The sequence below is a fragment of the Crocodylus porosus genome, unplaced genomic scaffold (assembly GCF_001723895.1).
Source record: "Crocodylus porosus isolate Cpor-Errol unplaced genomic scaffold, CroPor_comp1, whole genome shotgun sequence".
Taxonomy (NCBI): domain Eukaryota; kingdom Metazoa; phylum Chordata; order Crocodylia; family Crocodylidae; genus Crocodylus; species Crocodylus porosus.
In genome coordinates this window covers 41,560,801-41,586,396 of record NW_017728949.1, presented here as the reverse complement: position 1 = coordinate 41,586,396, position 25,596 = coordinate 41,560,801, and the positions used below count along the sequence as shown (strand labels likewise).

Here is a 25,596-nt window from a genome sequence, read left to right as displayed (position 1 = left end):
CGCAGGATTTGAGACAATACAGTCTCCCTGCACCTTTTACTTGAGCTCAAATAAACTCTGTCTACTTCTCCCCCCAGTGTGTTTATTGGCGTGACGCACACCGGGCAACGAACCCAATTGTTGCCTCCCTCGGGCACCTTGTGCCGGCAGCACAACTCTGATTTCATCGTCAGAGTAGGTCCATCTTCTGCACTGAATGAGACATGAGTGCACTGGAAAAAAATATTACGCATAATATCTTTGCACAGTGGGCTGAATCAACATTAAATAGGCTACCTGAATTCTGAGTGTGTGACTTTGAAACCTTAATAACGTGCTTTTAGCACTGGGTTTTGGGTATATTTTATCTTTGAATCCTTTTGTTTTCTATTTCCACCTTTATCTGTCTTTTCTCATTCAATACTTTTCAAAATATCAACTCACACCTTTGGGTACATACAGATGTTCAGCTCCTGGGTCTGACTCATGGCAATTCATAGAAATTGCCATGATTTAGGCTGATTCTGCAGATCCACCAGATGTTAGCTGTTGGATTGGGAGGTGGAGGGTCAGAGCCGATCCAGGAAGAGAGGCTATCTTCCCCTGCTTTCCTTTGCATCTCTTCCCCTGGCTCCACCTCCACTCTTGGGACTCCATTGTTGTCTCTGGATGGGAGGGAGGAGAAGGCAGGGAAGAGAGGTCTTCTGGGGTTTTCTCAGCCCTGCTGGAGGTGGGGGCTGAGTGAGGGGGTCCAATCCACCTACACCCCCACTCCAGTAAAGCTGACAAAACCCCAGAAGGGACCTCTCTCCCCTGCCTTCTCCCCCTTACATCCAGAGACAGCAGCTGAGTCAGGCTGCTCTTGCAGACAGAATTTAATGAAGTCTGTCTGCTTAGGAGTGGCTTCATTTAAACCCTCATACAATAAAGGTTAATTTGTCATGCAATCAGTGAGCATGTTTTTCTGTTTGGGCAAGGCTTTAGAGTGATTTCAAGGACTGATCACATAACAAATGGCATTTCTGTCTACTCCCTTTGATTGTCCTGTGATACCTGCCTCCATTGCCCATATTATTACATTTTTAAACAAGCATTTTCCTGATTTTTCTCCATACTGCCTCACATTCATGAAGAGTTTTTTGTAAACACTTGGAAAGCCAACTCACCATTCTCCTTTAAATCCCTTTTTGAAGCTTCTTTCACCCTAATACTTTCAGATACCTTGAAAACGGTTAGTTTGCCAGTGTGATGACATCATCGTCTGTCGTGCTGATCAAGAGGATGCCATGTGTACTCTCCAGTCTCTGTAGTTTTAGATTATCAGCTCCAAGAAAGTGACTGTCTTTTGGTTCTGGTGTTTGTATAGTGCCAGTTGGATTCTGGGATAAAAGCACAGAAGTGAAAATGGAACAGGCTCCTGACTCTCCGTTTCAATGCCCAGACCTGAAACCAGTGTAGCCTGCAGCAACCAGGAACTGCAACTGAAAAATGCCTTGCAGCCTTACTACAGAGTATGTGCAATGTGTATGAAATCTTTGGAGTAATAAGTGGAGAAGCTCTAACAAATTTCTACTGAGCATGTAGGGACCTGATATTTCAAAGGCTAATCAGCTGGTTTGCACAGCAACAACAAGCTAGGGACAGACATTACACATAAACTGGCTTAAGTGATCAGAAACTGGTTTAAACCCATAACAGAATATACGTTCAATGCACATAAACCAGTTTCAAAATGGCTGAAATTGGTTTAAGATAAACCCGGTTGAATGTGGCATCAGACTTAACTGATTTGGGTCAAACCAGTTTATGCATTGTCTGGCCCAGACCCCTTCCTGGTTTAAGGTAAACCAGAGTCCCCCAGGATTCCAGATGCTTTGCAGCCCTGGGCTGGACTGTCTGCTCCACAGAGCAGGGCTGGCCCCACCCTTCTGCTCTGTAACCAGAGCTCCAGCAGAGACTGCAGGCATAGCAGTGTCTGCCTGGCTTCCCTCCTGCCCCACCCCCACAGCTGCTCACTGCTCAAGCAGGGATTTCCCGCAGCATGTACCCCAGCCCCATGGACCCTAGGCATGTGGTATGCTAGCCAATGCTGAGAGTTGTCTGTGTATGTGTGTATCCGATTTCACTGACACAGGACAAAAGCAGATAGGACAGTGTCCTCTTAGGGCTTTTTGGAGACAATCAGCAGGTCAGCTGGTAATGTCGTCCATTCCTTCCTTGGAAAAAGCTGTTTAAGAAGAGCTTGAACTAATGAAAGAGGCTTTTGTTTTGTTGATGGGCTGATAACACAGTGTTTATCAGCCACATGCTGGCTCCCTCACCTGTCAGGTTTGTAGACAGTATGAAGAAGCAGGGACAGGGAGATGGAAAAACTCAGTATCCTCAACAGATGCATGCACTGCATATACCCCCCCCCCCTTTGCCTCAGAGTGCTAGCTGGCGGCTGGGGGGCTGGCAACACTTCCACCCCTTGAGCAGTGAGCAGGGAAAAGCCTGGGACAATGCAGGCCAGGGTGGGGACTTACACCCCTCCCTAATCAGAGCATCCTGCTAGGGCCCAGCCATGTCCCTCCTCAGCTCAGCACTGAAGGGAAGGGAAGGCTGCTCTAGCACTGCATGACTTCTAGCCTGAGTCACTGCAGGCATGTGCTTCCATTTCTTCAGTCCAGAGAGGATGTCTGTGAGGTTGCAAACTGGTTCCACCTAGGCAGGTTAGACTAACCTGCAAAGATTGAATCAATTCAGGCTCAGGCTTTTTTGAATGTCTGTCCCTAGCCCAAAAGTCTGGCCTAGCCAAAGTATTTCAAGTACCATCACTTGAGTACAGGCAGTAAAGTTTTTCAAATACAATATCAACATAATTGTTACTTTAACTTGGGCAAAACAACAAATTTCTTCATAGCTCCATTCTTGGAAACTGCTGAAGTCCTTTGGTTGTAATCTTCCATAAAATTTCAGCATGGGAAAGACACCCAATAAATAAAAATACATCTTGAAAGGATAACTAAAACTGAAAACAGGGTCTTATAATGGGAAGTTTTGACCTACTTGATATGAGTAGGTGATGCCACCAGCCATGTTTATTAGGGCTGTGTGAAATTTCACTGGCCATTTCATTTTGACACAGTTTCAAGTCATTTCGAGCTCAAAACAGTGAAATTGAAATGAAACGATGCTAGTGGAAATGTTTTGTGTTTTGAAGCAGCCAGCAGCCAAGTGGTGGGAGACAGGGAAGAACCAGGGCTCCAGGCTCAGCCAGGCAGGGAGTTGAGCCCTGGCTGTCCCTGCCTCCCATGGCTGGGGTGCGGAAAGCCAATCACAGTGCAGGGGAAGGGAACTGAGTCCTATCTTAGTTCCCTTCCCCAGCGCTGCAATAGGACTGGAGAAGGGAACTGAGCCAGATGACTCAGTTTCCCTACCCAGCCCTATGATCAGGCTGGGGAAGGCAACTCAGATTGGGCTGGGGAGGGGAAATGAACTCAGCCTAGCTGGGCTGAGTTCCCAGCCCCAGCCTTGTGGTCATGCTGGGGAGGGGAACTCATCTCAGCTGGGCTGACTCCCCAGCCCCAGCCTGATCTAGTACTGGTGATGGAAACTTAGCCCAGCTGGGCTGACTTCCTTTCCCCAGCCTGATATTGCTCTGGGGAGGGGAAATGAGCAATTGGGCTCAGTTCCTTCCCCAGTCCCAGTCCCAGGTGGCAGTACCGGCTTCCCCCACTCATCTGGCAGGCAGATTGGGGACCTGCAGGTCCAGGAGGACTGGCACAGCCCCCACAGCCCTCTCGGGGTTTGGCCCTGATCTGCCTGCCAGATAAGAGAGGCTGTTTTGAGCTTCCCCATTATAGCAAATGGGCGAAATATTGAAACAGCTTCACTGTTTCAACAGTGTGACATGGAACATCTGTTTCAAATCAGAATGAAATTCAAAACAAAACACTGTTCCATCAAAACAGAACAGTGCCATTTCGCACATCACTAATGTTTATTATAAACATGGCTGAAGTTCAAAGGTACCTCTGTTGGTCATCCAGGACAAGAGTGAACAAGTGGGGGGGAAAAGGAAAGGAGTGGAGTGGGAGAGGGTGAAATGATTAACAATGTTTAGACAGATTATTGAATACCTTAACTTCTCACTTACATGCTTTATATGGTTTATCAGGCTTAACTCTAAACAACTTTTTAAAACAGAAATATATATATGTACACATACACACTCTAAATACAGAAACACGGTAGGTACAGGATTACTTAATTTAGCTGAAAATGGTAGCTTGTTGACAAAGAGACCCTGCTGGGTTTCACAACCTGGAAAGTTAGCTTTTATGAAGCAAATTATTCTTGAAGAAATGAGTAACAATACCATTTGCTTCATACCAGTGACACAATATTTAGCTCTGTCATTTAAGTATAATTGCTCTATTTTTACAATGTTAGCACTATTGATAAATGTAGCTTACATGGAATAAGTAAATTCTCCCTTATGAAGGTAAAGTAATTGTTTATAAAAAAAAGAAAGCTGTCACTTACTCATTTCATATTCTAAATTGAAAACAAATGCTTCTATTTACAATGGCAGATTTAGGTATGCTAACATTTCAATTATTTTGTGGTCTAATATTTTTAATATTACAATTTAGCATGCTTTAACCATACTTAACAGATAATAAATATGGGCTTATGAGGATCACAGTTTGATTGTGGCAGCTTCCATGCTGTGTGGAAATACCTGTTTCCCATTTTCAGAGTAATCACAGAGGGAAAAAAAGACATTTTGGCTTGGTGCTAATTGTAAAATGTCCTGGTTCCTGCCAGTATAAAATGCCCTGGTTCCTACTAGGAACTAGCTTTACATGATCAAAACCTTATACCCAATTCCTTATACAGGAACCTCACAGTGGTAGTCATATTGCCATTTCCAGTAAGGAACTCTACATCTTTTTTCCATTAAAACCTGCTATTTTTTCAGTGATTTGGCAGTCTTTCCTTAAAACCGGTGTGTCATTTTACAAAGAATATCTTTTTTTCCTATTTTATGAAGTGGCCATTAAAAAGTGATCCTGTCACCTGTTTCACTGGCAACATTTCCCAGAAGTCAACATTTTTCATATTCCATGCTTCTCCCTATGAAGGCATGATGCTTTGCAGCCACATCCTGACTAAAATGCTGGAATTTAACCCAAACTCTACAATGCTCACAATACACTCTGGGTTTAAATAGTCTTTTCAAGCTGACTCAGAGCAGGGAACTGCATCCATTAACCCCCAGCCATCTAAGCACCAAGGGTCATTGCTCATAAGGATCACTTCAGTAGTTGGGGTGAGAATTTGATACTATCAGGCAGTAACAGATCCTACTGCAAGGACAGAAGGCCCAGAATTCTCTCCCTCTCCCTTCCCAATCATGACGTCTTCATCCCTTCTACTACTTCGTACTCGTTTTTTCCCCAGCTTAGGTGGAACCTACTGTTCCCTTTCTATTGGCAGTGGCGGGGTATCTGCTGGTAATGTGGTAAGTGTTCAAGCCTCTGCTATGCTGAATTTACTGGTGGCTGAAGGAAGCCTAGTTGGCTCCCAGACATAATATGTGGCTCTACTGGAAATCCCTGGGCATGAACAGCACAATTTTGATGCCATCTCATTCTTCACCTCCTCTTGAGATAGATGCAAAAATCTCCTTTAATGTCAGGGAATCAGCTGATTACAGAGTCAAGGAGAAATGTATTGTAACAAGACCAGATTTGCAGAAAGGCTTGTGGCCTTTCTAACTTTCCTGTTCTCACCCAGTGAAGTGCACTCCAGCTGGAAACTTTTGGTAGGTTTCTGACACGGACTGCAGGTGACCTGGGTCAAGTCTGCAACCTTAACACCAGCAGAGGGCAGTCAGGCACTGGTCCTGAGCAGCGTTTTGCCTTAGTGGGGATTCTATCTTTAGGTCCTGCACAGCTTGAGGCTACCTTATGTTAATACCAATATGAGAGAATAAGTACTCTGGCAATTCACAGGACAATTTGCTTGTAGATGGTAATGTAAAGAAGGGAAATGACACACATGAAGTCACCGAGGGCAGCTTGAACTTCACACCTGGATTCTACCCCAGGAATGGATAGGGCACAACTATTGCATGTTACATCAACAGCTAATTAATAACATGAGCAGTGGCCTCCACATGTAATCCTCAGTGATGTCTCTATATTTCATTGCATTGGTGGCTACATCTATGTCATATATTCAACAAGCAGGTATTCTTTTTGGAAACCCCTTGAAATAAGTAGGTATGATACAAGACATTAAGAGATAGAAAATAGATGGTGCTGCATCTTTAGTTCAGGCAGTTTGCCTTTATAACCCAAGTATTACTTTGCATTTACATCCTAAAAGGTAGGGGCCTATTTTTAGGCCAGTAGCAAGCCACTCAAATGAGAGTTTACAAAAACACATGAACAAGTTATCATAACTGTAGACTCTCCAGAGTATACTTACATATGTCATTTATATGAGGCAAGGGCATTTTTATTACAGTTTGTCAGGAACCTGATGCAAAATTCTAGTTTTTTTATTCTAAATTTTATGTGAAAAGATTTCAGTCTCACCAGAAAATTTCCATTTCTATCAGAAAAACCAAAACTATGGCTCCTTGCTTATGTGCAGAAAGACAATTAAATTCAAAATTGCCGCTAAATGGACAGTGGAGGGCCTCAGCTGGGCTGACAATGACAGTCAAAGAATCCCAGGCACTTAACTTTCAGCAACCCACCTGGAACAGACTTTCTTCCTGCAAGCAGATCCCACATGTAGAGTGAATAAATTGTGTGCCTTTGCAGATAGCACTTCAAAACAGAGTTTTCAAAATTCATGAATCAATCCAGCAAAAAGCATGACTGGCTTAAAAATCATGATTTAAAAACAAATAATATGTGTTGACCTCTTTTTTCTCTTCTCTCTTCTAAGTCTGAGGCGTATTCAGGTAATGTTTTCACATTTTTCTTAGCAACTATAACAGCAAGAACATAATTTTGTTTTAAAAATATAAGGTGGGGAGGAGAGGGGGAGGCTTTCCATGCAGTGTCTTGATTCTATGAATTAGGAATTTAAGAAAAACACTAAATATTGTAGAATTCACCATTAAATTAGCAGGATGAGCTAAAATCAGCAATACTGACCCCTTTTTTTACATAAGGATGTAGAAACTTACACTTTGTTTCCTGAGCTATACATAATTTTTGGATTTTCCTTCATTCTCCATTGTTGTTGATCTGTATGTTAGACAGGCATAAAAATTCAGGCACCCCAAAGAAAATCCTGTAAAACTGAAAATATGTCCCACAAATTGCTTTTTATTCCTAAACAGCATTATATTTAATGACAACACACAAAGTAATTCAACATTTGTTAAAGCTCTTCTACTGTACATTTACTAATAGTCCAAAAAAACCCTATAAATAATAAAATCTTATGAAAAGTAAAGCAATATATACTTACATTAAGTAAATCCATCTTTTCAATGAAACTGCTACTGACAGACTGCAATGCTGCTGGGGGCCTGGAGTGAAACCAGTCAATGGCTGTGCAGCTCACCAGAGCTGGAAATGTCCTTGCTCTTTCTCTCAGTGTATATAGAATCATAGAAAATTAGGGTTGGAAAGGACCTGAGGAAGTCATCTAGTCTAACCCCCTGCATCCTGCTCAAAGCAGGACCATCCCCAAGTAGATCATTCCAGCTGGGGCTTTGTTTAGCTGGGCTTTAAAAACCACCAGGGATGTAGATTCCACTATCTTTCTAAGTAACCTGTTCCTGTGCTTCACCACCCTCCTAGTGAGAAAGTTTTTCCTAATATCTAACCTAAACTTCCCTTGCTGCAACTTGATACCATTGCATCTTGTTCTGTCATTTGACACCACTGAGAACAGTCCAGCTCGATCCTCTTTGGAACCCCCCATCAGGTAGCTGAAGGCTCTCAATCTTCACTTCTGCAGACTAAATACGCCCAGTTCCCTCAGCCTCTCCTCATAAGTTATGTGCCCCAGCCCCCTGCTTTTGTTGCTCTCTGCTCAACTCTCTCCAATTTGTCCACATCCTTCCGTAGATGGGGCCCAAAACTGGAGACAGTAGATATGGCCTCAGCAGTGCTGAATAGAGGGGTGAATCACTTCCCTCAGTCTCCTACTAATGTATACCATTAGCCTTCTTGGTTAAAGTCAAAGTATGTCATGTCCACTGCTTTCCCCACACCCACACTTAGTCATTTCATTATAGAAGGCAATCAGGTTGGTCAGGCATGACTTGCCCTTGGTGAATCCATGCTGACTGTTCCTGATCACTTTCTTCTCCTCAGAGTACTTAGAAATGGATTCCTTGAGGACCTGCTCCATGATTTTTTAGGGAACTGAGGTGAGGCTGACTGGTCTGTACTTCCCTGGATCCTCCTTTAGATCCTCCATCCTGTACTTCCCTGGATCCTTCATCTTTATTAGAGATGGGCAGTATATTTGCCCTTTTTCACTTGTCCAGGACCTCCCCCAATTGCCACAAGTTTTCAAAGATAATGACCAGCAGCTCTGCAATCACATCAGCCAGCTCCCTCAGCACCCTTGGATGCACTGCATCTGGCCCCATGGACTTGTACACATCCAGCTTTTCTAAATACTTCTAACCTGTTCTTTCATCTCTGAGGGCTGCTACAGGTGAAAAGCTTGAGACAACCTGGAGAGCAACAAATAAAATAAAATAAAAATGTTAACACACATTGTGTGAAAGTGCCTATGAAAATAAATGTGTTTCAAACTCCAAATTACATTAGAACAAGAGCATAATGATTTGTGGATTCCACCCTCCATTCCAAAAAAACCCTTTCAGTTTGTTTCTCCGAATCCATGCTTTCAGTATTCTCCTACATCCCAAAACTCACTGTGACATTTCTTCTCTTGGAGAATTGTATCATGAACTATAGTTGGCATTTGTATCCTTTCTACCATCAGTAAGAGAGATCAGCGGACAATCATTCAGCCTCTAAGTGCCACCACAGTCATGCTCCTGACTTTCAATTGTTCATTTTGGGTGCTCACAAATGGGAACAATGTGCACAGATAATTGAAAAAATGGTTAGATTTGTCATAGATATGAATAAGAAGAGATGAAGATGACTCAAGGTGCTTACTCAAAGTGCAACTTCTCAATGAAAGTCTTAGAGTTCTTCTAAGTATTCCTCCAAAGGATTCAATACCCTATTAAAAATTTACAATGACAGTGATCCTTGAAATAATTATACATTTACATGTAATCACATAATAATATGATCTAATTGGACTCCAGAGAAATTAACTCAATAGCCTAGTACTTAAGGCACTAACCAGGGGCGAGGGAAACCAAGATTCTTCCTAACTCTCAGATGAGTCCCTCATCCTGCAGGAGAGTTTGGTGCTGCTCTTCAAACTCCTTGATTAAATATTGGGGCTCTGTGAAACTTTGGTCCCTGATTCGATTCAGCAGAGATTCGGCACTATTTAGTGGCCAAATCTTTGAATCCAAATCAAATCAGAGGATCTTTTAATCTCTCCAAATCGAATTGGAACCCTCCAAATCGATTCAGAGAGATTCAGAAAGATAAAATTAAGTGGCCTCCCCACACCAGGAGGCCAGGTCAGCACCCCCCTACACCCACAACAGCTCACCAAAACTCCTTAAGTGGCCCTCCAGCCCTAATAATTACCCACCCCTGCTCTGTGGTTATGGCATTCACCTATGATACGGGAAATGAGATTCACATTCCTGCTCCAGCTAATTTAAATACTGATGCAAAGTGGACCGACTTCAGCAAGAGAAACCCAGCCCTGAACAGCCAGTGGCCTGCAGGTAGATACTCATGTTAAATATGGAAAAAAAGAGGTTCATGGTCCCAGCTCCTTGAGGCTGAATGATTGAAGCAAACAATGCAGGGACTTGAGCCTGGGTTACCCACATTCCAGGTGAGCAGGCTAATTCCTAGGATCTTGGCTGTTCTGGGGTAGTTGGGTCTCTCCTTTCCATTTTTCATGATGTACATTGAAATAGCTCAGTTTTGTACTGATGCAGGACAGAAATACCGGTGATTTCAGTGCAGTTATATCAGGGATAAATTAATCCCAACATGTACAGCTTACAGAAACCAATAGTTAGCATGACAATAAAATCTTTCAAAATTGAAGTGTGGCAAGGATTTTTGTGGGCGATATCTTTTATTGAACCAACAGCATGGTTGGTATAGACTTAGACAAACTTTCAGATGCAACGCATTGTTCAAAAGCTAGGCTATCCCCAACCAGACAGTTGGTCTGATTAAAGATATCACCCACAGAAATCTTTGCCCCTCAGATATTATCTGGACCATCATGGCTACAATATCACTTAAACACTATTAGAATTAGAGTGTCATATTTTAATTTTCATACATGCTTTAGTGATATTTCAAAGAAGGTCAAGCTTGGATAAAATCCTATTTGTCTATGTAAATTTAGTGTTTGATGTAGCTGTCTAACAACACTTGTGATCCATTAAAACTAAAAGAAGTTATTGCAAAAAATATTCTATTTTCCCAGTTTGTTGGCTTTCTGTATTTGTCAGTCAGTTTCTTCATTGCCTTTGAAGAGTGAGTTCTGGTCTTGCTGGGAAAAAACAAACCAAACCAACCCTGCCTCCCCAAAACTTTTAAAAATGCTAACAGAAGAGGAAACAAATTATAATATTTTAAAAGTAAATTTAAAAACTAAAAACAACCCCAAAACCCAGGACACACTGTTAAGAGTGTTCCATCAGAAATTTAAAATAATTAGAAAATTAACAGAAAATAAGTTGGCTCTTTCATTTCAATATCAGTATATTATAACAAGGATATATTATATTATAATAAAGCAGGCCCCGTTGACAAGGATACCAGTGCTCAGAGTTTCAGCAGGATGCAGTTGTATTTATGCTCCACTGCCTTGGCTTCCTGAACGTTATTGTCTTTTCATTGTAGGTTCAGGTGAGACTAAGATCTAGTCATAAAAACATCATGATTCAACTACGCAGACCAATCTATGGTGCACCCAACCAAGTGCACAGCTGGATGCCAACATACACAATGCCCATGGTAGAGCAACGTAATAAAAATGGATAAATAGAAATGGATAAATTTGTCTGAAGTTAAAAAAAATCTGAATGACAATTACAATAATAATTTAAAAGCAGTGAATCTCCAAACATTTTGGAGCTGTATTGTTGGTCATTATACAAAATTATTCACCCTTTTCCAGACTTGTTTACTTCATCACAAATTCCAGCTCTATCTTTATTACCAGCCCAAGACACAAGGAAGTCTCTGTCTTGGAGGCTGAATACAGTTGCATTCAGATTGGTTGTGGTTTGAAGCATTTACTCTATTTTGAAAAATAAAAATAATTATTTCTGCCTCTTTTTTTTCCATTAGCTGGAGGAAGTAAACTTTGCCCTTCATTTCAATATGAAGCTTTGCTTAGCTATGTGACAGGAAGAGGATGTGTTTGCATTGTTATCTTTCCTTTGAAGTGAAAGAAGAAATCTTGAAGCTTTGTTTTGATAATTAAAACTCCCTTCTAAAAACTCTCCCATCTCTGACTTTGTATATGCTACACCTGTCTAGATTCATTTGTAGCACCAGAAGGGAGCTTTGAGGCCAGCCTGCTATCTTTTGATCAGAACTTACTTTATTTTACCACTTCGAAGTGGATGAGCTCTGAGTAGTCTGCTGAGGGTGGATCTAACCTCGTGAAAAGGGTTGGATGACCCTCAAAACTGGGACAAGTACACAGTCAGTACCAGACCCAGCACTCCAACCAGTAGCTGTTGAACTTCCAAAATGTCAAAACACAAAATAAAAATGATTTATTTTTTATTTTTGGAGAGTTAAAAATCTAATAAAACCAGCCATGAAGAAAAGAATGTTTCAGAGTGTTCTTTAAACCTTTGAAATGACCACATCTCAGAAAGTGTGTGAAAGAGTTCAAAGCTGAAGGTCAGTGCTTGAAGAAGCTGATGGTGACTAGGAGCCCAAAAAAAGATCAAAGAGTTACTAAAGCTATCCATCATTTGAATAAAGGCAAAACAGCAGGTATTGATCACCTCTTTGGAGAAAGGTTGAAAGGAGGTAGGTAAGGTCATTACATAGAGGTTACAGATGAGCAGAATCAAGATCAAGTGATAGAATCATGAAAGAAAGTAATCAATGTACGATATACAGCATCCATGCTATGGCGTTGCTGAAGGGCAGTTTCATGAGCTGAAAGAAGCATTAAAGGAAATATGCCATGTGGCCCAAAGATAAGGCAGAGTGATATGAAAAAAATAGCACAGCAACATGGCAAAGGAAAGCCACAATACAGCCCTTGGTTTTTTTACAGAATTATCTTAATGCAAACCAGACAAGCAGTTAACTTGAACTTGGTAACTGAAGAAATGTCCTGTGGGAGCCAGAATCAATTAATAGAACTGGATATAAAACACAATAGTGATTGATATTCTAGGACATGTCTACACATGCATTAACGTGCTTTAGTTAACATGGATTAAATCTAGTACCTCCATTGTGAGATACTAGGAAAATGCACTTTAGTCTGTTTTAATGCACAGTAACTAAAGGGTACAGTTTTTAAGTGATATTTAATGCATATTAGCCTGTTTTAACGCTTACTAACTAATAGCACTGTTTTTAGTAACACTTAAATGTGCACTAAAATAGGCTAATGCACATTAAAGCACATGTGTAGACATATCCCTAATGTACCATGGTGACCACTTTCAGATTTGTCTGTAATGTACAGAAGCATTGGACAATAGGGCTGTGTGAAATTTTGCTGGCTGTTTTGTTTTGACGCTGTTTCGACTTGTTTCAAGCTCAAAACAGTGAATTCAAAACAAAATGAAAGGCTTTGAAACAGCCTCGAAATGAAACAAGTGCAGTTGAAATATTTCAAACGTTTCAAAAGGGAGAGGGAAGAGGGGGAAAGACTGCTCTGATATTGACTGTGTAGCTGGCTAGTAACCGTGATCCTTCCCCTAGGTCCCTTCCAATCCCAGTGCTCTGGGAGAGGGATGGAAAAACTGCATAAAAAGCAGCATTGTTTGAACTGAGCTGCTTTCTGCCTTGGGGTCAGTTACTGAGCTGTGTCTTCCAGCAGCTCAGCAGCATCAAACAACAAAAGCTATCATGTCCTACTTGCTAGCCTCCTCATAGCAAGTGGGGTTCATCAATACCTTTTGCTTTCTACCTTTTATTTCATTATTATATTCATTCATTCCTTTCAATTTATTTCTCCCCAAAAAATCCTCTTCTTGTTTTTGTTAGTCTATTTTGATTCTTTTCCTCCAGAAAAGAAATCTGTGCTTTCTCTCACAGTGTGCATTCCATTCACTGTGCACAGAAGCACAGCATATATTCCATATTATAGTACAGAATTTATTTGGGAATATATGCTACATACATTTATATATTTTATTTATTACATAAGTACATACATACATACATTACATAAATACACATACATATACAATTATCTACATATATTTCATAAATCAGATTACATTATAGAAGAACACACAGATTTTCCAGCACATGAAGGCAAAGACACTATGAAACACACCATAAAGCATTCTGGAAAGGCAGCTGGCAAGCCTTCAGAGAGAGGCCAAAGAGCAGGTAGAGGGAGAGCTATAAGTTCCGCACCCAAACTGAGACATAGCCGCTTTCCTACAACAAGCAGGCATGAGGCTTCTAGTTCTACAGGCAGCAAGGAGGGGAAGCAGTGCCACTGTCTGTGCCTGAGTCTGCATTTCCTCCAAGAGCACGAGCCATCACCCCCACCCCCCACCAACAGGACAACATGCAGCAGCACCAGTATGAAAGTATCCTTCACCCCCATTTCACTTCCCATGGTATGCCAAAGGAAGAGCTGGATCTGGATCGGGATGCGAGTGCCATAGCAAGGGAAATTCTAGGGAAGGAGGGGGAATCATTTGTATTTGTGCTCCACACCCCTCAAAGTATCTTCTAGAGCCTCCTTCCCCAGAAAGCACTTTGGACAAGGTTGAGGTAGAGGGTGCAGAGTCAAGTGGCTCAACTGAGTCCACTCCTCCTGTTGCTGCACCTCTGCCTGCTGAGGAGGTGGAAAAGACAGCATCCACACATGCACCCGCACCCCAGAAGTGAGCGGGTATTCTGGCCTGGGATCATTTTGAGCTGGCAGATGATCCCACATATGCTATTTGCCTGCACTGCTGAGCCAAAACCAGCTGGGGCAAGGGAACAAAACACATAAACACCGTGGGGATGCTGATGCATCTCCGCAGGCACCACCCCCTTGCCCTTGCTCCTCCTCAGTCTGGCATCAGTGAGACCATGCCCAAAAAGAAGTCTCCTTCTCACTCTAAAGCCCCTGTCCTGTCCCCCAATGAAGTAGAGGCAGGCCACCCTGGAACAGCAGGGAAAAGGCAGACAGAAAAGGGGTCATGTTGCAAAGGTGAGCGAGATCACCCAGAGCATTGGGGAGATGCTTGCTTTTGATGGCCAGACCTTCTCCTTAGTTGACCAGCCAGGTTTCAGGTGGCTCATGGCACTCATGGCCCCATTGTACCAAGTGCCTACATGCACCACCTTCAGCAGGACGGTGGTGCCCCCCCTGTATGAGGCATGCTTGAGGGAGGAGCTGTGCAAGGCAGGTCCGCAGGTGGCCCTACACTTCACCTCAGATATCTGGAGCAGCTGGAGTGGAGATCATGTACACCTCTCCCTCACAGGGCACTGGTGCAACCAGTCAGGCCATCAGTGGTCTCTCTTTCAAGCCAAGATGATGGATAAGTCCCACACAGCAACTGAGATCATGGGGGCCATGAGCTGCTTGGTGCAGGGGTGGCTCATTGGGCAGGGTGAGCTAACCTGCGGGTTCATGGTCACTGACAGTGGAGCCAATATGGTCAAGGTGGCCTATGATGCCAAATTTGTTGGCATCTGCTGTGTGGCACCCAAGTTGCACCTCACTGTCAGGGATGCCTTGGAGGGGGACAGGGCTGCTGGTGATGGTGCCAGCACCAGCAGCAAGCTCATTTCCAAATGCAGGAAGGTGGCAGGCTACTTCCACCGGAGCATCGAGGTGGACAAGATGTTGTGGGACAAACAATTAGATCTTAACATCCTGCAGCAAAAAATCATGCAGGATGTGGAGACTCAGTGAAACTCCACATATGTGATGCTCAAGAGGCTGGTGGAGCAATAAACGGCCATCAATGAGATGGTCGTGCTTGGGGAGATTGAGATTTGTGGCCACCTTAACAGAGCTAAGTGGGATACCATCTCCCAGACATAAGTGGTCCTCAAGTCCTTCCTCAAGGCCACTGAGACCCTCGGTGCTGGTGATGCCTTCCTTAGCCAGGTGATCCCTATAGTAAGGGAACTTCAGAACAAAATGAAAATGTTCCAGGGGATCAATATTCCTGGCTGGGGCAAGCTGCTGTCACCAGACATGCAGGCACTGGTGAGGCAGCTGAAGAAGGGCATCGGGAAATGGCTTGATCCCTTGCAGTCCAGTATGGTCCATGTGCTGGCCTCCATGTGTGATCTGAGGGTGAAGGGGAACATATACAGCAGCCAAAGCACGGATTAGTGGACAGAGGAACTGCTGAAGAGAGTCAGGGAGGCAGAATGTTGGAGGCAGGGGGATGTGGAAGAGGGGAATCCACTGTCCTGTGTCAGCATGCCATCCACCAGCCAGTCCCCTCCTCCACCACAGGCACTGCCAATGTGGGCCAAGGGCATGGCTTCCATACCAGGGTCCAGAGGCACCAGACCCCACCATCAGGCAGGTAGTTCTCAGGCCTTGGTGGCTGCCTATCTAGCCAAGGACATGGAGCCACTGCTGTTTGACCCCCTAGGCCTACTTGGCAAGCTGCAGCCAGATGTGGCCAGATCTGGCCATGATTGCCTGGGAACACCTGTCCTGTGCACCAACCAGTGTTCCAAGTGATAGGGTGTTCAGGATTGCTGGTGATGTAGTGACACTGCACCACACCTCCTTGGATCCTGGTTTGGTGGAGCAGGTGGTGTTCCTTAAGGTAAACCTGCCACTGCTGGGTTATACAAGCTCCAGGTACACACCAAGTGAGTGCCACTCTCCTCACTACATCCACACATATATCCTTTTTTCATTTTTTTAAAACTGAAAACCATTTAATGCCCTGCTCTCAGAGCTGGAGGTGGCACTCACTGCATCACCAGCCAGCAGGGGAAGAACGTGTCTTTGATGAACTCCTGTGCCAGGATGAACTTGGAGGTATGAGCTGGGGCTATGGGGAAAGAGGAGGCCCTAGGACCTGGGCATGATCACTAAAACTGTACTCTGCCAGGGTCAGGAAGCCTGGTGGGACTACCAGTGGCGTGGCAGTCCCAGGAAATGCCAGGACTGAGGATCTCCCTGGTGAAAGGCAGATAGGAGGTACCATAACCTCCACACAGTCCTGGCTGGGGAAAGCCCAGACCATTACATCTTTGAAAGACCTGAGGCTTGCTGGTTGCAGTGGAGTTGTGAGGTTTCAGGTGAACTCAGCTTAGCTTCTTGGGATGCCAGCTTTCGGGTTGAAAAATCCTTCATCAGGCTGAGGAAACACCTGCAGTTTGCGTGTGTGTTGTTCCTGGATGGAAGGAATAGTAAACTAACCAGAAGCTGGCATGCAATGCAGGCAAAAAAGCCAGTCAGTAAAAATGGAAATGGAGGTGTCAGGGGGTGTAGCAGGTAAAAGTGGAGAAATACCTGGGGAGCCAGATGTCTGGCAGGTTGTAGTGTGTCATAAATCTAATGTCTATATTGAATCCATGAGTTTCTGTACCTAGGAGGTTAATGAAGTGCAGTTCATAGGCTTGTCTGTGAAAAATGTTTTGTAAATTCAAACAAGCACTGAACCTTGCTAACTTCATCACCAGATACCTGCACTACATGCCAGCCTCTGGCTTCTTTACCATTCCTTCCATCCAGGAACAGCACACACACCAAATGCAGGTGCTTCTTCAGCCTGACGAAGGATTTTTCAACCTGAAACCTTGCTAAGATATAGTTCTCTAACTATTCAGTTGGTCTACTAAAAGATCCCAGATTGACACAAAGAACCTTGTCTGCCAGTGCCATGTCCTTAAACCAACACCCTCAGCACCTGTTCCTGACCAGAAGGAGGCAGAGCCCAGGGCACATCTACGTCCCAGGGCTGGGGCTGGCAGGGAGATTTTTCTGGCAGCTTCTGGAGAAGAAGCTCCTACAGGAAAGGAAAGAAAGGCTCTGTGACAGTCTGGCTGCCTGAGATACTGCTAATGCTACTGTGATGCTTACTAAATTATTACTACCTGTTGCTATTTAAAGTGGTGGACCGGATGGAGGCTGTAGGGGAGGAGGAGACCTCATTGGGGCACACTACCGTGTTGTGTAGAGGTTCCAGCACCAGTGAGGGTGTGCCTTAACACACACACAAAGTCAGACATGTCAAGAGTTTTGCTTGTCAGCAGCTTGAGGTGCAGTTTGCCAGAAACTCCTACACCTATCTTCTTGAAACTTGACTGCATTTGTGGCCTCAGCAGGGGCTACCCTCCGTGATGTTTTCATTTGAATCAGGCAAGAAATGAAAAAGTTATAGGCAGTTTTGTGGTTCCCCATTACAGCCTATGGGCAAAACATGTCGAAACAGTTTCAGTGAAATGAAACAACCATGTTTCGAAATGAAACGAAACATTGAAACAAAACACTGTCCCTTCGAAATGGTGAAACAGAACTTGAAATGAAACAATGCTGTTTCTCATAGCTTTATTGGACAGCAAGCCCCTACCTTCTTGAAAGAATATATATAGTGGCATAGAAGGAACATATAACATCTGATGAATATATGGAAGGGTTCTCTTTATTACACTCTCAATTTAATTTTTGACCTCAGGAAATACCATAACTACCCAAATCCAAGATGATTTTGAATTTAAGTCACCCCTAGAATAATTAGATTCTATACATGGAAAATTTATAAATTTGTTATAATTTTCCATGTATAAAATTTAATCATTGGAAGGTCATCTTAAATCTGTTCCTCCCCACCACCACCACTGCAGCAGGGCAAGCACAAGTAGGGGGCAGGCAGTGGCAGACCCCCTGCCACCTGCCCTCCCCCACCAATTGCCACAACTCCTGCATGCCCCCCCTCTGCTTGCACCTCCTGTCTCCTGCCACTGCCCATGGTGCCTGTACCATCTGGCACCTGCTCTACCCATTGCTTGCTCACTTGCTCTCCCTCCTCCCCTGGAGCCAAAGCCAGAGCTGGAGCCAGAGCCAGAGCCAGATCTGCCACTGAGTGGCCAGGCAGGAGCTAGAGTCATCATGGGCTCTGTGCCCAAAGGCAGAGGGGGGCTGGGGCTAGAGCCAGAGGCAGAGAGTATGCAGCAGGGGAGGGACGAGGGAGAAAGTCAGCAAGGGACACAGGCTATGGGAGGCAGAGGAGGAAAGGAAAAGGCAGGGAGAAGAGGCTGTGGAGGGCAGAGGTTGCAGCTGCAGCTCCAGCCTGCAGTAGCCTCCTGTCTCCTGCTTGTACTTGAATCCAAAATTAGAAGTGTTTCCCCCATCGTGTTAAACAGGGGGAAAAACTTATCTTGGATTTGAATTAATACAATATTTTTCTGTTAGGGATATGTTACTAAAGACATTGCTTTTTTATCAAACATGACAGAACTAACCTCACTGAGACTGGAATTTGGTTCCAGTTACCTCCACTCAGTTTGCCACATCCTAGGAAGAAGCATGTTGCATTGCCTTTTAGGATAGCATATTCTGCAACATGAGATAAATGGCATAACACAGTAATTCTCAACCAGGGCGTCACAAGATCCTTTTAAGTGTGTTGCATACCTACACATGATTCAAAAGATACACTCAGAGAATTTAAATATGAGCACACAGTGTAAAAAATATTCTTATCTGTTTTGGTGTTTATGAGTTCTTTGCAACAGAAGAATTGGTCTATCAATTTTCCATAGTAAAAAACAGGTGACACCTAAGACATGGCATTTTCTAAGTGGTGGCTTGAATCTAAGAAGGTGGGTGAAATATGGGTCATCTACTGTTGTCATCTCAAGATCTTGGAGAGATATCACCAACAAGGGCTCCAGAATATCCTCCACATCAAATGGGAAGATCACTGCACAAACACCAGCATCTTTGCTGAAGCCAATGTTACCAGTATTAAGCTAATGATCCTTAAACACCAACGTTGCTGGACTGGACATAGTGCACAGATGCCCGACTCAACTCCCAAAACAAGTGCTCTATTTCCAACTTAGTAATGGCCTGAGATCCAACGGTGGCTAGAGAAAATAATACAAAGACCCACCGAAGGCATACCTCAAGAAAATCGATGCCAACATAAAGAGCTGGGAGGAGCTGGCTGCTGACCAGCTCCAATCACACTGCAACCTCAATCAAGCAGAAGCCCATTTGAAGGTAAGGCTTCTTGCCCTCAAAACAGGGAGAGAGAGCAGAGGAAGGAAAAGGAAAGAAATCCCAGCCTGTAACCTACTCTCCCCTGAGCAAAGACCTGTAACTTCTGCAGGTGAATCTGTGGCTCAAGGATTGGACTTTTAAGTCATCTTAATACCCATCAATGAGCCATGGTAGAGGTCATCCTTGAATCAAGAGGTTGCTGGTGCTGATGACATTTAGTCTAAAAAGTTGAGAATCACTAATAAAAACCTCTGGATCAGAGGTGCTAAGTACACAGGGGCCCGAGGGCCCTGGGCCCTCTTAAGAAGGGCACTGTTACCTGAAATACATGAAATTTTCCACAAAGCCATCATTTTACCCACCCCCCAGCAAAAACAGAAGTTGGGGCCTATGTTCTGGATTACAAAGTTTAAGGAAGACATACTAACTAATAAACAAGTACTCCAAAGAAGGCCTAAACAAGCCTAATTTTAAAATAATCTTAAACAACTGTCTCTAATGTCAGAAAGAGGAAGGTTATGCTTAGAACTGCATGAAATAAGCTATATTTATATCCTCCTGTAATTAAAGATTATCATGAAGAGAGAATGTTACTCAAAAGCCTGAAGTATTTAAAATGTGAAATGCTTTAAAAAACTATAATACATTTCTAAAACAAGCCAATAAGTTTAACTCTTCCTGCCTTTACTTTTAATGGAAAATAAATTAAGAAGGGTCCCATTTGTTTCAATGAACAATGACATCTCAGTTGTCAAGCTTCGTCCAGTCATATTTATCTTCTCTAACCCCATCAATGAAAGTAAATCAGTTTTTGGCTCAGATTCTAGGTTACTCAGTATGTTAAATTACTACTTTATAACTGCACACCTACTGAGAGAATTGAAACAAATAGGTTAAGCATTTCCACTGAACAGTCTCCTAAACCCCTTCACACACTGACTCGCACCAAGATTCTAATTTTCTACGTAAACCTTGTTGGTGGACATAAAGCCAGTTAAAATCAAGGTAGCGGCTCTTTTGTTGTATTTTAAGTTTAAAAAATGTTTTATGCTTGCCCTATTCTAAAAGCCCATGGAAAAGAGAGAAGAACAGACAGAAAACAGGAATGTACATGTACTTAGCAGTGCCAAAAAGACTTGGATTGTTTCCAATACCATAGTAGTACAAATAAAATGAGAGTCTGGCTTTATAGTTTTCAGAGTTCCATAAGCTTGGGTTTAACATTTGTCTAATTAATGTGACCATAATGAATTTAATCCTGATTTGCACTGCCACCAGTAAAAACAGAAACAGTCCAATAGAACTGTTTATGTCATTGATAAAAGCAAGATTTTTTTCTTCCCAACAATACAGAGCCAATATAATTAGAGAAGAGAGGGAGTCATCAAATTCTGTTTAATATTGCCTTTTTTTCCACACGTTTTGTTCAATTAAACCCTGTGATTTTAAGAATGTAACCCTCTAAGTGTTGACCTTTAAGAAGTCTGAGAGATGGTAGAAGAAGTATCATTTCAAAGACTGTCATAGCAGCACTGGCATGCATAGTCAGAGAGCTGGAAAGCAGCAGTATAGTTAAAATAGTGGGTGCAGACAGAAGTGCAGCTCCCTGCTGTAACTGAGAACACTTTGCAGGAAGCATTCTGAATTACAACGATCCCCTGGAACAAACAGAAGTTCACTGTTGGTTCTAGGGGGAAGGGCAATCTAGTTGCTGGCTGCCAGCCTGCAGCAAGTTTCCCCTAGCAATGGCCCCTTCTCCCTGCCAAGCTGCAAATTTTTCAGAATGGGAGGGGGGAAAGGGAGCAGACAGAGATTGTCCTAGGGGTTCCTCAGCCAGCGCTGGGGGGTGGGATTGGTGAATTGGAGCCCACTCACCTTGGGGGGGCTGCAATTCACCTGTCCTACCCTCCAGCAGAGGCTGAAAAGCCTCCAGACCAAAATCCCTCCACTCCCATTCTGAAAACAGAGACAGGCTGGCAGGCAGGCAGACAGAAGTTACAGATGCTCTGTTTTGAAATGTCTTCATCTCACCCCTCCTGCAATGACTGTTCAGATCTTCACCGGATCAGCCATTTAGAAGCTGTTTGCAGCCATGCACTAGTGTTTGGTCAGGGCTATGGCTTTCTATGGACAAATCAGGTGAAACTTGTCACTTCCATCTATGCCCACTAGTCTTGTGGGCAAAGCCAGCTGTCATGAGGAGAAAGAGCCGGCAATGGCAGGAACTGAAAACCAGCAGGAGACAGCAAAAGAAAAGAAGAAGGTGCATTTCCAGAGCAGTTGTTCAGTGAGGATAGAGTGGCCCCAGAGAGAGAAGGAGGAGAGTGGAGACCCTGATGAAAACAAGAAAGGAGGCACAGCGCGTTGGGACATGGGAGGAGCCAAGTGGGACAGCTGCGGTGAAGAGGATCTGTATGTCCACTGGCTGGGCAAGATGGAGAACAGTGCTAAGCTGGGAGATACCAGCTGAAGTATCACGGCCAGGAGAGCGATCCAGAAGCTGGCACGACTTCAGAAAAACAGAGAGTCAGCCAGGAAAAGGAGACTGAGCCTTTCTGGAACAAGTAAAAAAATTCTTACTTTTTTAGTTATCACAACAAGGTTGGGCTGAGTGGGAGCCCAGGAGAAGGACTAAACATAAAGACAGTACCTTTGATGTCTTTTAGTGTGCTTAATGGGGAAGACACCTTTTTTTTTTGGACTTGTACCCCTTGAGAGAAAAAAAGGGGAATTAGGTTCATAGAGCCCAAAGGACTGAAGCTCATCCTTGTTTATTTTACTTGATTTTATGTTTGTGATGCTTAGAGAGAGAAATTGGACATAATACTTGCCATCCCTGGAGAAGTCGTCACTCAGGCTTTGGTCATGTCCTTCAGGATCCACTGATACCTAAGAAACCAGAGAAAAAAATGTGGAGAGAGAGATAGATACCTAATAAAAGATCCTTATCATAAAGAACACATGCTGTGAGTCTCCATCTTTTATAGTCAACCAGATCGTTTTTATGAGAATGTTTGAAACTACAAGGGAATTAATCAGTATCCCATTGTCCAGTGCTGCTTAATTTGTACCCTTCCAGTATAAGCCCTTTAACAAGATGTGGTAGGGAAGATTCAGGATCACTGCTGAGACAAACAGGGAATAATCTTGTTATCTGAGATCTAAGCAGGTAGCCTGTGAGTTACATACATCATAAGACTAGACAGGATACCTCACACTGGCCCACAAGTTTTTGGGGTCCCCTGCAAGATATAGTTTTGGGGGTCCCTGATACAAAGAAGCCAGCACCAGCGGTAAGGGGGGGTGACAAGAAGCTGAAGAAGCCAGCAGTGGTGGGAAGGGGTGAGGGGGGGTGGCAAGCAGCCAAAAAAGCTGCTGGATGTGAAGCCACTGGTGGCAGTGGTGACAACGCAGAGTGATGGCAACCCTCTCCCCCCCCGCTATGGCACTGATTTGGAGCGTTCACGGCCACAGGCAGCCCCTTGACTGCAGGGCCCCTTTGGCCACAGGTTCCGCAGGATAAGACGGGCCGGCCCTGCTTGTGGGGCATGTCTACATATACCATGTCACTAATGCTGGTAACTGTCACCATCAAAACATGCCGTGTATACATCTTACAATTCCTCACATGCCATGGAAAAATATTGGGTACCTGGCATTAAAATGATATTGGACACTCCCAGAACTGTTCTCAGGAGCAGGCTCCAGATTCAGGGCTGCAGAGCAGCACTAGGCACACCTTGAACAGGCTGATTAAAAATCAGCTACAGGACATATTTTAAGCATATGACCAACTCAGAGTGGCACTGGGTGGTCAGGGTGCAGTTTGACTGCAGTATTCCTGAGCACTATGTGATATTGTATAGACCTGTCCTAAGACCACAGCAGATGTGAAGTTCAGGATGATGAATTTAGGCTGAAGAACTCTAATTTCTTCACTTACTCTTTTGAATATTATACAAGATGCTGCTGCAAACACCTAAACACATTAGTAACTTTGTTCATGTGAATAGTCCTATGAAGCCAACTTATGAAATAAAGTTATTTGTGGGTATGATTGGAGGATTTGATCCAGTAATTGTTCTCATACTTTTTTATCTCATTGAAACTGTGGATGATGTTGTTAATTATTTCTTAAAATCAAAGCTAACATCTTGTCAGATTCTAAATTCTTTATCCATCAGTAAAAATAGAAACACAAATATCCTCTGAAGAGTCTCCCTTTTACAAGAAATCTGAGGACTAGAAGGCTAATGTTTTGAGGAATTCTATAACTGGATGCTGTGCATAGAAGAAAATCATTGATACATTCATTTTTCCCTACTAACAAAGATCATTTACCACAAACACTGTGTTTATTAGAATTCATTTTGTTGTACTTCAGCCAGAAGGAGTTATTTTTTGATTGAAAAAGAAAAAAAAGTTCTCATCATTCTTATTTATTGACCTTCCTCATGTTTAACTGTTGACAAATTCTGTCAATAAAAAAAGGCCAGCAGTTCCTCTTGAGTCTGCCTGACCGAGCCCTTGTAATTCCATTTTTATAGAAGAAATGATGCTCTCAACTTTGTCTTCACTAAATAAATCAGGGATATCACCTTCAAATATAAGCATTCTAGTTAGCAATACGTGGCCATTTTGTAAAATTCATAGCTCTGTTTATAAAACACAATCCACTGCTTACAGTAATAATAATTAATGAATAATGATAAAAACATTTTGCAATATTTTAGCACCTCTCACTTAAGCATCTCCAAGCACTTTAGAAAAATGAATTATGTATGTAAGCTTCAGAACATCCTGTGAGATAGATTTTTTATATATATAACAGATGGGAAAACTACTACAGGAAAACATAATGGCCAAATGACATTTGTGAGCAGTAATCTCCACAAACAGTCGTACTGAAATGTATGGGACTATTACTTCCAGTCTGGCACAAATAATTTTAATTAAGGAGTGTTGGACAGCAGGACTCTGTCCTGGAGTCAAAAAAATCAGGATTCTAATGACATTCATGAATATGGACGGTTCAAAGAGACCACCAGACCAAACCACTGTACTGGAGCAGGATCAAGTATATCTAAACTAGACAGATATTTGTCTAACCTGTTTTTAAAAACTTTTAGTGATGAAGAGTCTGTATCTCCTCAGGCAATCTGTTCCAGTACCTACTTGTACTCTAATAGTTGGAAAGTTTTTCTTAATATCCAACCTAAATCATCTTTCTTGCAAAAGGCATCTGATTTCTTTTTGTCCTCCTCCCATTGGAGAAAGAAAACAATTGATCACTGTCCTCTCTTAAAGGAACATGCTTTTACATTAGGGAAGGCTGTTATCAGGTCCCTTTCACTTTTGTCATTGATTTATTATGTGATCTTGGGAAAGTCTTTAATCTGTCTATACCCCTGCTTCCCCTGTCACCACTTACATGCCCTGTTCAGTTAAGATGGTAAGTTTTTTGGAGCCAGGCCTGATTGTCATTATATGTTTGCACAGTGCCTCCCACAATGGAGCCAAATCCTCATTTGGAACCTCCAGAAACAACTATAATGCAAATAATAATTAATAATAAAGCAAATGGCAGGAACTAAACCCAGGATTACTGGTTCTCCATTTCCTGCTCCAGCCAACATGCCTTTGTCTCTTATAATCATATTATAAGTAAAAGATTGTTTAAATTACCCTAAATAAACATTTCTTTGCTTATACTTTTATCTAAGTTCTATTATATTAGGCATTTACTGTTATTCCTCAAATATTTCTTTCAAATACATCAAGCCACACTTCTAAACTGTCTTAAGCTTTTCCTTTATTGCAACAAGGTTATGGAAAACAAAGTATAAATCCTACCTTTCCTCTTATTTATTTATATTTGTTTGGTAAGTGCATTTGGTACACTAATAGCTTCCCCCACCTCAACCACCCCATCTTTCTTTCCAGCGTTGTGCTTGTACTCATGTATAACAGGCTCTTACGCTGTTTCTTTACCATTTCAATCAACATAATAATGGTGCTGATATAAAGTGACTCAGCCTCTTTGGTAGGATGGCAGTGAATTTTCTTGCTTTTATCTAGAATTTCATCATGAAAACCTCTCTCATTTTATCAGTA

General features: G+C 42.9%; 1 pseudogene; it reads right to left on the bottom strand.

The window, feature by feature from the left end:
* Positions 1–25,596, bottom strand: part of LOC109322484 — a 281,987-nt pseudogene that overhangs the window by 117,089 nt on the left and 139,302 nt on the right.